Here is a 12,500-nt window from a genome sequence, read left to right as displayed (position 1 = left end):
ACTTCTATCAGGTCTCCTCTTAACCTACGTCTCTTCACGGAATGCAGATTGAGTTTTTCAGCCTCGCTTCGTAGGGAATATCCCTCATCGCCTGTATCTTTTAGTCATCCTCCTTTGCACTGACTCCAACAGAGCTATATCCTTCCTAAAATGTGGTGACCAGAATTTTACCGCATAGTCAAGATGTGGCCTGACCAGCGCCAAGTATAGTTTTAGTATTACTTCGGGACTTCTACTTTTAACACTTCTAAAAATGAATCCCATTACTCTTTTCGCCTTATTCCTGGCCTCAATACATTGCTTCCTTGTACCGAGATCGGAGCTAACTATGACTCCTAAATCTTTCACATACTTGGAACTTCCTATAGTCCGGCTCAAATATAAAGGCCGCTCAGGGGGGGGAGACCTAACGGGGATTCCTCGATTGCGGCGTCGCCAAACGTCGCAGCCCCAATTATAGGATTAACCTGAAGTGTGGAGAAACGCCCATCTCTCTCTCTCTCTCTCTCTCTCTCTCTCTCTCTCTCTCTCTCTCTCTCTCTCTCTCTGGCTTGTAATGGCACCAATCGCGATCTGTGTAGTTTTCATTGTTCGCCAGCTGGTTTAATTCACAAGTTGGTCCTGCCTATCGCGCCGAACTGTCGCTCTTGTGGAAGCCCTATTAGAAAAATATATATATTGATATTCATGCCTACATTCCTCATAATATAAACGTTTGGTTATTTCACTATGTGTCTGATTGAAAATGACATAAAAATATGCAAATATATTTTCCTAATGGTGCAAAGTATGGATGTACCAGTGTCCCATCAAAATATTTTTTGTAAGTCTAATAGTACATATATACCTTATCACAAAATTGTCAGAGTTTCTGCATAGGATAATGCTCCACTCAAAAAGCGTAGAGCAAATATCACTGAGTAGCATTTACAAAAAAAAAAAAAAAACAATTTTCGGAGTCTGTGCCGAAATAACCTGGCCAACATTACCGAAACCGAATTTTCCTAACTGAATCACAACAAGCGAACTTGGTATGCCTTTTGATCTCAGAAAGTTTCTCAGAGTTGGCACTGTCCATTTTCTAAGTTCATCCTCACTAATATCCATAGTGTTATCCATAGTGAAGTCGTTGTGTAGCGAGTGTGGCGATGGCTCTTAACACGCTAGATTTGTTTACGTTTCGATAGAACAATCTCGGTGCATGTCAGACAATATCCTCTATACTGTAAATTTTTTAAGACTATTAATTGTTGTGATTTTCTGTATGAATATAATTCATATTGATTTTTATGGAAAGAAAAAGGAATTAAAACTACGCTTTACCTATTAATGATCTTTTTTATTTTTTGTCCCAGAAATAGAGATGGTAAAGAAGAGCGCTCTACATCTATATAAATATTTCCACTTTTTAGCTTACATGCCACGAGTACATTCTTAGATAGATTATAACTATTTTATTAAACCATTTAATATTTACAAAACGTGCTGAAAAGTACGTTCCAGTTGACCAACTTGCTGTGAAATAATTAACCCATCTGGCGGTTGAAGGTACCTACATAGCAGATCGCGATCGGTCCCATTATAGGTGCTCCCTTTGCCTTCTCCTCTAAGCAGAACTTGTTGACGCTGTAAATAACTTCTTTCTCTCGACTATGAAGGTTGCGATGGCGAGTAGCGCGGACGAGATATTCACCGTCCATCCTGAGCGACAGGGAAGGGAGAAGTGACTCGATTTGACCTGGAGATTATCAGAGGTCAGGGAGGTTGACCTCACCCATGTCCAACCTTGAAAAGTAGCAACGCTGGAGAGCAGTGGTGCTACATTTTGTGGTATCTATACAAAATCATTGTCTTCATTACAGTAAAACAATATCCAAAGCTCTCTATACAACCTTATTAAAAAATTTAGAGGAATACACTTTTATGGCAGTTCATTAAGATGTAAGCTAATAATGAGATCGAAACATGTGCCACGATGCTTGGCGACGCCGCAGCCGGGGAATCACCATTAGGTCTCCCCTGATCGGCCTTCATATTTGAGCCGGACTATAGTGCCTCGTTATATATCGTGTACCTATTGCTTGAATTATCTTCATCTAAGCTCAGTATCCTGCACTTGTTAAATGAAAATCTCGCCGTGCCGCAACACAACACAGTTAGGTACATCATCGCTTTAGATAACATTATTGTCTAGAACATGAAAATAAACGGTTTCGTGTGTGTGCTGTGAGGGCGCACATCGTTACATGCATTACTGACTTAATATTTTACAATGATAATGTTGATAATGTTAAAAGTATCTACATCCATTACATTATTTCACATTTAGGAAAAGACGTATTTCTATGCCAAAGTTGTAGCAGAGAATGATTTAAGGAGTAAAATTGTCAAGTTTGAGGAATACAATATAACATGTACCGTTAGGTTCGCCATATTATTAGTAGGGAGCAGTCATCACGCTCCATCACTTCCAGCCAGCAGTCATCACGCCCCATCACTTCCAGCCAGCGGTCATCACGCCCCATCACTTCCAGCCAGCGGTCATCACGCCCCGTCACTTCCAGCCAGCGGTCATCACGCCCCATCACTTCCAGCCAGCAGTCATCACGCCCCGTCACTTCCAGCCAGCAGTCATCACGCCCCATCACTTCCAGCCAGCAGTCATCACGCCCCGTCACTTCCAGCCAGCAGTCATCACGCCCCATCACTTCCAGCCAGCAGTCATCACGCCCCGTCACTTCCAGCCAGCAGTCATCACGCCCCATCACTTCCAGCCAGCAGTCATCACGCCCCGTCATTTCCAGCCAGCAGTCATCACGCCCCATCACCTCCAGCCAGCGGTCATCACGCCCCATCACTTCCAGCCAGCAGTCATCACGCCCCATCACTTCCAGCCAGCAGTCATCACGCCCCATCACTTCCAGCCAGCAGTCATCACCTCCCCATCATTTCTAGCCAGCCAACACCCTCTTCCCTACCCACCAATAAGCACTCCTCCCTGTCCCCCACCCTCACTCCAATTTTGAGGGTTTTAGTGACTGTATGACGAGGATTCAACTGTTCAATAGCAAAAATACCCATGGGAATCTGATTAATCATCTCAGTTGTCTTTGAAAATAGTATTTGCAAGAGAACGAAGGGCTTCAGAATGTGGATCTTGAGATTGAAAGGAATACGCTAAATTATGGAGAACTGAGAGCGGCGTGACTCACCTTCTTAGCGTGACTGTACAAGTTGTGCATTCTTTCCACAATCTCACACGTCAAAGTTCAAATGTTACTGAGGATGCCGCACCTTTGCCAGTCTGCCGATGATGCTTAGATTATAAAAAAGAAAAGAAAGAAAAAAGAAATTACACTCTTAAATACACCAAAAGAAATTTATGAAAAAAAATTAAGATCAGTTGAGAAATATAAAAAAAAAAATGGAAATTCTGGCCAACACAAATAATTTTCGACGTATCTCCACTTTTAACTGAAAAATAAAAGACATTTAATATTCACTTTCCACCACCTCCTCTCACATTACATTTCCCAACGCCTCCGATTAAAATTTAAAAATGGATGACTATGTAAATTTTTCTTCATTCACGCTGCTTCCTGACAACAACAATTCCAATAATCACATCGCTCCTCACTTCACAATGCTAACTACTACAAGACACAACTGGGCCACACGATAAACTCTTGTATCAAGAAGCATCACAGAATAAACGCGGCGAGTCCCGTGAAGCAAGACAGCGAGCAGGGCGTGGAGGAGAGGCATGCAGTTAGCAGGTTCATGAGAGCAATATTCACTCTCGAAAAACGCGGCGGAACACAGTAAAAAGAGGGAAAATGCGGCGGATGTGAGAGGAGAGTTAATCATGCGAAAGGCCTTTGTTTAATAATAGCGCGAGAGTGAAGCCTTCCTTCCGGCACACGAGAGGCCGCGGTACAGCACTGGGTGAGCTGCCTGGGAGGGGGTGAGCTTTTTGATGGGAAGGAGGAAGTGGAGTGGTGCAAGGAGAGAGATTTGACGCATTTGAGTAAGGATCATATTGTGTCATAATCCTCAGTATTTTTTTTTTCAAGGTCAGAGAAGGTCGGTAGTGGGCTGGATAAAAGAGAGTTTGGTGTTATTTTTTATAGTGCAATGAACTGGTTGTCCTATAGTGCATATTTAGTTTTTAGTATTCCACTTAAGATATCTTTTAAATTAATCATTTCTAGGAACAGAAAAATAGTGAAAATAAGAAAAAGATGACAAAAATTATCAGTTTGGTCCCACAAGTGTCTCATCAATCGCCTTGAAACAGTAAAAATGACTGAAAAACTAGATGAATATAAGTTAATTGAAAAAAAAAATAACAGGCAGAATTAAAAATACTGATTAACATTTAAATTTGTGACATGGAGAACAAAGAGAAAAGATTTACACGCAAGTATGGTCTTTCTTTTCTGACAACCACGAAGGGAAAGAAACTGAAAAGGAACCTTCGCCTTCTCCTACCCTACATTTTTTTTTGACAGTGTACGTATTTTGCTACTAACAGACTGGTCAAGAGCTAAAAGGTCTGCCGGTACTTGTTCTTTCTTTATGTACCTTTGTAGCTCCGGACCTGCACAGAGCTGTGTACATGTTACCATTCAGACTATATTTACAGCACACCAGCCAACCAATATCTACACACACACACACACACACACACACACACACACACACACACACACACACACACACACACACACACACACACACACACACACACATAAAAGAAACTGATGCACTCATACTCCATGTACTCTGAGCTCTCGTAGTTTTACCCATGCACTCCCTCCACTTACACGGGAATATGTCAGCTACGAGTGCTGAGGAAACATCAACGTTCACTACAGAGACAAGTGGGGCCCCGAGCTGCCAACCGTGACCCAGGCGAGGGGGAAGAGCATGGACGACGAGGTCAGATTAATTGCGATTCAACCCTTTGATTGGCATGACATCTCCTCAAGGTTACGTGTTATAGGACAAGGTTAACCCCTTCAATACTGGGATACATTATTACCTTGAGATTTGTGTACGATTAGACCCTTTTATTGATATTAAGAATGGTCTATGGAGGTCAGAAGATTAATGGCCACAGTCTTCACTATTCTGATCCCCCACATAAATTTCTGAAGCTGTATATAATCGTCATATTTTAAACAGAATGAATATGGAAATGCGTCGTGGTACTGAAGGGGTTAAACTGTAATTCTGAAGGACAAATGTGGTAGCAAAATGAATGGCTGAGTAGTTGAAACCTTTTAGTGATAATTGTTACAATCTTGCGCAGTGAAGCAGTACATTGATTATTGGTGGTTGAAATAGAATAACAGGTGCTACATGATTATATAATAGTAGTCGGTGAATTAGAAGAGAATTAAGATACATAGTAAATAATGAGTGACGAGTACGAGGAGTCATAACAGAGACAAGAGGCACGCACACCATTTGCTGCCCTCGGTGGTCCCTTCTTAAAAGTTGTAGAGGGAGTAATGCAAGAGCGTGAAGCGCCAGGCAGGGAGTAGATGATATCGGAAACCCATGCACATTGTCCTCTTCTACTCATGCATAATACACACACGTCACGAGGGTCGTCTGTTTCCCTCGTGTTTTACTCTCATCCCATCATAACCAATAATTGCCAATGCCGACCAGCTGATTTCTTTATGCACGACATGATTTGAATATCACATTACAAACTGTTGAACTCATAGATAGATAGATAGATAGATAGACAGATAGATAGATAGATAGACAGATATTTATTCACTAAATATTACAGTTACAGGTGGACTTGGAGGGTGTGGTCCATCAAAATGTTTTCTATAAGAACTTATAAATGGTTTCAAACAGGATAAAACTTGAAATAAATAAAATGTCAATTTATACAAACAAACGCTTGAAACGCTTAGAGCAAATCAAGCTATTCCACACAAAAATCCTAAAAAATATTTTCCCATAAGATATGACACATCCTACATCAACCACAACAAAACACAAAACACAAACACACACACACACACACACACACACACACACACACACACACACACACACACACACACACACACACACACACACACACACACACACACACACACACACACACACACTCACGTACAACCACGTTATTAATAGCAGCTCCACATTTACCGCAAAGAAAGACTAGAAGAGTAAGGTTTTGTAGAAAGACTTCATAACTACACACCAAGGAAACCTAGAAAACCTATCAGCAAAATCGTCTTAGACCTCACAATTTCACCTTGGGGCGTGTAGTGGCGAGATATGAGGGTTAAGTGATCACATTAAAGACTCCAATCGGGTCAGGTCATCGCGTCCTATCGTAAAGCTAGTGACCCAACGAGTTTGTTTGCCACGGTTCCGGTGTGACGATGCGACCCCAGACTTAGCAGCTGCTAGTTTCAATTATCCACACACACACACACACACACACACACACACACACACACACACACACACACACACACACACACACACACACACACACAAACAGGAACACACATAAAACTTTACGCGTTGGCTTAAAACTGCAACAATATTTCGCGTCGTTTTACTGTTCAGGTCTGAGTGATGAAATGTGCTCCGCTTAATATTCTTATCTCCTCCGGACCAGCACGCGTTGTATATTGCCTCTGTATCTCAGCCTAGTTCATCAGGAGAGATGGATCAGCGTGGCGTGCGAATAGATGGAGTTTGAAAGTACACGTGGTAGATAAATAGATGAATATCCCAATGATTTTTAGTTCTAACGCCAATTCTCTACACTATTTGTTCCCTCTTATATACAACAGTACGCTAACATTCCACTGTAGAACTATGAGCTGGGACGTGGAAAGGCAGGAAAGGGATGTAAAAGTAGACAGAGAGAAAGATTGTTATACCTCCTAGAAAGATCACACTCACGAGAATTGCAATGTACGAGTATCCACATTAATTCTTGTACTGATCAGATTCACGTTAATCATTGTACTGGTCAGACGAGTATCTTGTGTTCTCTCTCTCTCTCTCTCTCTCTCTCTCTCTCTCTCTCTCTCTCTCTCTCTCTCTCTCTCTCACTACTTTTAATCGGCAAACATCATTATCCCTTCTATTTCACACACGTCTGCTAAAATTCAATCAGAGTCTTCGGTCTCTGGCGCAAATCTAATACGGACTTTAATACTTGGCGCCGCCAGTGGTCTGGTCTGGTCTGCAGCCCCGCACGGTGGACGACGCCCTATTCCAACTTTGCCTCGCGTCTCCCGAGTCTCAATGTGTGTGTGTGTGTGTGTGTGTGTGTGTGTGTGTGTGTGTGTGTGTGTGTGTGAGGAGGAAGAGAGGTAGGGAGACGACACACACACACACACACACACACACACACACACACACACACACACACACACACACACACACACACACACACACGAAAAAAGCAAGGCAAACTGAGATAGAGAGAGACATGAATGCTGAAACAGAAACAGAATCACACACACACACACACACACACACAGAGAGAGAGAGAGAGAGAGAGAGAGAGAGAGAGAGAGAGAGAGAGAGAGAGAGAGAGAGAGAGAGAGAGAGAGAGAGAGAGAGAGAGAGAGAGAGAGAGAGAGAGAGAGAGAGAGAGAGAGAGAGATAGAATAGTTTTACAAGGCACGCAGCACAAACAGCATCACGCCATGTATTGCACCATCATGGCCAGCAATACTTGTCGCCAAAATATTTATGTGTTATGTTACTTTGCATGAGGCTTACACCAGTTTGTTACGACGTCGTTAGCGGGGAAAATGTTTGGTTCCACACACAGGCAGGCCAACCATAGCCATCCTGGGTCCTTCACATTGCAGACGTGTGTGTGTGTGTGTGTGTGTGTGTGTGTGTGTGTGTGTGTGTGTGTGTGTGTGTGTGTGTGTGTGTGTGTGTGTGTGTGTGTGTCTCTCGAAAAGGCAATCATAGAATACAAGTTGTTGGATTCCAGCTTTTTTGGGGGAGGTATTGAATTATTGTCCCTCTATGTAATACATCATCCCTATCTAAAAAGTGTCAAATTCTTCTTTAACCAGACCTTCCTCAATTAAACGTTGACTGAAGGAAAAGCTAGTGGTGTGTTTTATGCTCTGCTGCATATATCACTTCCAGAAAACAGCAAATAAAGTACCAAGACTGTAGACGAAACATGAATTTAACTCCCTGAGTACCATGACGCGTTTCCATATCCATCTTGCTGTTATACGGCTTGAGAAACACATGTTGGGATTAGAATAGTAAGGGCTCTAGCGATTAATCTTCTGATCTCCGTAGGCCCTTCCTAATGTCAATAAAATGCCTTAATCGTACACAAAATCTCAAGGTAAAAATGTGTGCCAGTATTGAAAGGATTAAGCTATAAAACAACGTAAGGAGAGTGAACCCAACACCAGAAAGAACCTTACTGCATGGATAATATACTACGAAGGGGAACCACTCGCTACTTTTCAACCTGACTACTGCATTTCTTCCTCTCACACAAAGTAGACTTCATTCTTGCTTGAGCCTTCTTGTCTGCACACTCGCTATCCCCAGAGGTCAGATATCTCACCTTTCCCTTTGCAGTCACGTCTTTTAAATCATATTGCAACCCCTACGACGTGATTATTATTATACATGACTCCACTCTGCCAGACAAAATGTGATCTAATACTTCCATTAAGCAACAAGAGTCTGTCTTTCCCGTTCCCGCTCTCGCATCTTCTCTGCCACTGTTATAACCACACCATACTCCATCACACGGACTCTGAAAGTATAATGCCACTATCTGAAGAACCACTCACTGCTTATATTTTGAGATCAGTTTGTTGGTTTTCTTGTCTTTTCTTTTTTATATAAATGGTCTGACCATTTCGAAACCACTTCGAGGCTTTGTAAAACGAAGAAAATTGTAATAATGGTCCTAAAACTGATCCTTGTGACACCACTCTAATCATATGACTAGGATGGGGATATATATCATTGTGACAAAAAAAAAAAAAAAAAAAAAAAACCTATCATCAAGGAGGTTCCGTGAGTGGTATTTACTTTTGTCTTAATTTGAACACGCTTCCTTGAATAACTGCACCTCGTTAAGCACAGAAATAAGAGTGGAAACGCAAAGAAAATTACAATTACACTCAAACACCGTTACAATCACTGAAAAGAGAGTGGTATTTACTTTTACCATAGCCTGAACACGCTTCCTTGAATAGAATAACTGCACTTCATGAAACACAGAAACAAGAGTGGAAACGCAAAGAAAACTACAAGTACACTCCGCCGTGGTACAGTAGAACCATGTGTGCTTTGGGGTCCGAGGGGTCTCCAAGCGCAAGGGTTCGAATCCTGTCCACAGTCCGAGTGTAGGTTGGGCTTCCTCACTCGGGGCAACGGTTTCCTAGCGGGTGGGCTTTGAGATAGGAGGTACCCCAAAAAGTATACCCTTTAGCCTATAAATTCCCGTGAAAAGCCCACATGGTATAAAAAAAAAAACACCGGTACGAAACACACCCTCAGCTTCTTATTCAGAGTGCGACGACTAAAGACCAGCGATTACTGAGAGAGAGATAAAAAAAAATGAAGGAACTGGTAAGACAAATTAACTAATCAACTTAACTTCTGCTCTCCAGTCGCCAACGAAGTAGAGACCGTTCCATTTTTTAGCCATTTCTACTGATGGTTTCTCGACTCCTTTTATCTCTATTGTCGTCACGAGTAAAAGAAAGGAGGAGCGAGTGTCTCAGTTGGAAGAAAGGAGAGAAGGAAGGAGGGAAGGAAGGAAGGTTAGGAGGGAATTGACTAGGAGGAAAAGAACTAGGAAGGGAAAAGTGGAGAGGAAGACAGAAGAAAGAGTACGGCGGGTGTTAGAATGAACGGGGCCACTATACCAGAGAGAGAGAGAGAGAGAGAGAGAGAGAGAGAGAGAGAGAGAGAGAGAGAGAGAGAGAGAGAGAGAGAGAGAGAGAGAGAGAGAGAGAGAGAGAGAGAGAGAGAGAGAGAGAGAGAGAGAGAGAGAGAGAGAGAGAGAGAGAGAGAGAGAGAGAGAGAGAGACTAATAATGAATAAATCAGAAAATCGGCAACCAAGAGCATGCACAAGATAGAGGCAAGAAGATAAAGGAAAAGAATTAATGTCAGGGAATAAAAGGCACGGAATAAAGAGGAATAGAGAAGACAGGAATAAATGCAGACACAAGGAAAGAGAGGAAGCCAATGAGAGGAGGACATGAATGGGGAACACCATGAAGAAAATAGGGAAAAATGGGTGAGTGGATGAACAGAAAGAGGAAAAAGCTTTGGAGACTACACACACACACACACACACACACACACACACACACACACACACACACACACACACACACACACACACACACACACACACACACACACACACACACACACACACAGGCATAATGGAGACGAGCCAAATTGGTATAATCAGCAAAAATATATAAAAAAGGAAATCTGGAGTCCTTCCCTGCCACACGTCCGATTGGTGGGCGTTCGTGGAAACTAATTATCAGTGGGGGAGTAGAAAGGGAAAAGGAAGTTATTGATTACACCACCGATGGCCGAAACTTTTGCGGGAAGTTTAAATTGGAAGGAACAAATACAAATGGATAAACATCGAGACGGGGACACCACTAGGAGGAGGAGGAGGAGGAGGAGGAGGAGGAGGAGATAGAAAATGGAGGAGAAAGATAGATAGAAAAAGAAGAAGAGAAGAGTCACACGTCCAGTTTCAGAAGGGGAACAGGAAGAATGTCAATCTCTGTTAAAGTTTTTGTCTATTTTTTCTGGTTTCTCTTTCTCTCTCTCTCTCTCTCCTTTCCTTCCTTCAGCAGGCGATGCACAGACTGGAAGTTCCTGATTCGCTGGTTTAATCGTGTATGCTTCCCCATAAAGAAAACTAACGAGTCCAATGAAGGAAGGAAATAGAAAACTGCCAGCTGACTTACTACTAAATGTTATCGTGGACAGTAACGATGGTGTCTTTATCCTCGCATTAGAAAGCTACTTGTGAAAATGAAAATGAAGAAAATGCAGGCCAACTTGATTCAGTGATGAGTTTTTTACGTTATATTAGTCAGTTTTATATATTTATTTCTTCACTTTGTTTTATTTAAATAAAACAGACTTTATATTATATTTTTTCTTTTTATTTTGTCAGGAGTCATATGATCATAAAGAAGGAAAGATGGCGTAGGTTGTTGGACATGTTAAAGAGCCAATGGTAGAAAGAATGCACTAATTAAACTGCAATATTAGTTAGTTTTATATATCTATTTCTTCACTTTGTTAAATTTCACTTTATACTACATTCGTTTTTTATTTTTGTTAGGAATAAAATCTATAACACCATAAAGGAGAAGAAATGATGTATGCTGATGGAGAAGTTGAAGAGCCAATGCTAGGACTGCACAAATTGAACTGCAATATTAGTCGGTTTTACATATAGATTTCTTCACAGTTTCATTTCACTTCATATTACATTTCTTTTATTCTTTTGTTAGGAGTCATATGATCATAAAGGAGAAAAGATGAAGTAGGTTGATGGACAAGTTGAAGATCAAAACCTAGAAGAACTGCACAAATTAAACTGTAATATTAGTCAGTTTTACATATATATTTCTTAACTTATTTTTATTTCACTTCATATTAAATTTTTTCATTCCTTTGTTACGAATTATATGATTATAAAGGAGAAAAGATGAAGTAGGTTGATGAACAAGTTGAAGACCCATTGCTAGAACTGCACAAATCAAAGTACTTGCAGATATTATGGAGGAAATGGAAGGTGAGTTAATGAGGCGTTCAAGATTCAGAGCGATTAGAACATACAAGGAATGCGTCACCTGACCAGCAACACTACAGTCAGGTGAAGGGCGCTCAGTAGAACACAAGTAAGTAAATGTAATATTAATAGAGTAGGAAGAAATGTGATTTTTTTTTTTTTCATTTTTTTTTTATTATTTTTTTTTTAAAGGAGGGAGAAGGGAAAAGGAGGAAGAGGTTCATAGTTGATGCGGTGTGTGTGTGTGTGTGTGTGTGTGTGTGTGTGTGTGTGTGTGTGTGTGTGTGTGTGTGTGTGTGTGTGTGTGTGTGTGTGTGTGTGTGTGTGTGTGTGTGTGTGTGTGTGTGTGTGTGTGTGTTGCAATGTACAATAAATCAGTAATGAGTCAGCAGTGTTTCCAATTTCCAGATCACAAGCTTTCTCTGCTGACCACATCACCACCCAATGATGATTACAAATGCTGGAAAATCAACTAAGTTACTACACATCTAAGCATCCAGGCCATACTAATATCACCATCACCTCCTATAGATAACTTTCCTACATTCACTTTCTCTACCCCAAAACAAATACCCGCGTTCCTTTAACCAGCATTACTACCAGCTCGACTTTCCTTTCTTATTTTTCCTTCCATAACATTCCCAAATCCTAGTGAAGCGTAACATTTTCCC

The 12,500-nt window shown here is 41.3% G+C and overlaps 1 long non-coding RNA gene across 1 annotated transcript in view; it reads right to left on the bottom strand.

Annotated features, from left to right (window-relative positions):
- The window catches only part of LOC123520743, a 43,284-nt gene that overhangs the window by 3,120 nt on the left and 27,664 nt on the right, over positions 1-12,500 (bottom strand). The window contains exon 3 of the long non-coding RNA XR_006679356.1: positions 3,213-3,316. This is a non-coding gene — a long non-coding RNA (uncharacterized LOC123520743). The remainder of the gene's footprint in view (positions 1-3,212; positions 3,317-12,500) is intronic.

Source organism: Portunus trituberculatus, chromosome 47, assembly GCF_017591435.1.
Source record: "Portunus trituberculatus isolate SZX2019 chromosome 47, ASM1759143v1, whole genome shotgun sequence".
Classification (NCBI taxonomy): Eukaryota; Metazoa; Arthropoda; class Malacostraca; order Decapoda; family Portunidae; genus Portunus; species Portunus trituberculatus.
Note: the sequence above shows the minus strand (reverse complement) of the source record. Positions and strands in the feature narration are given on the sequence as shown.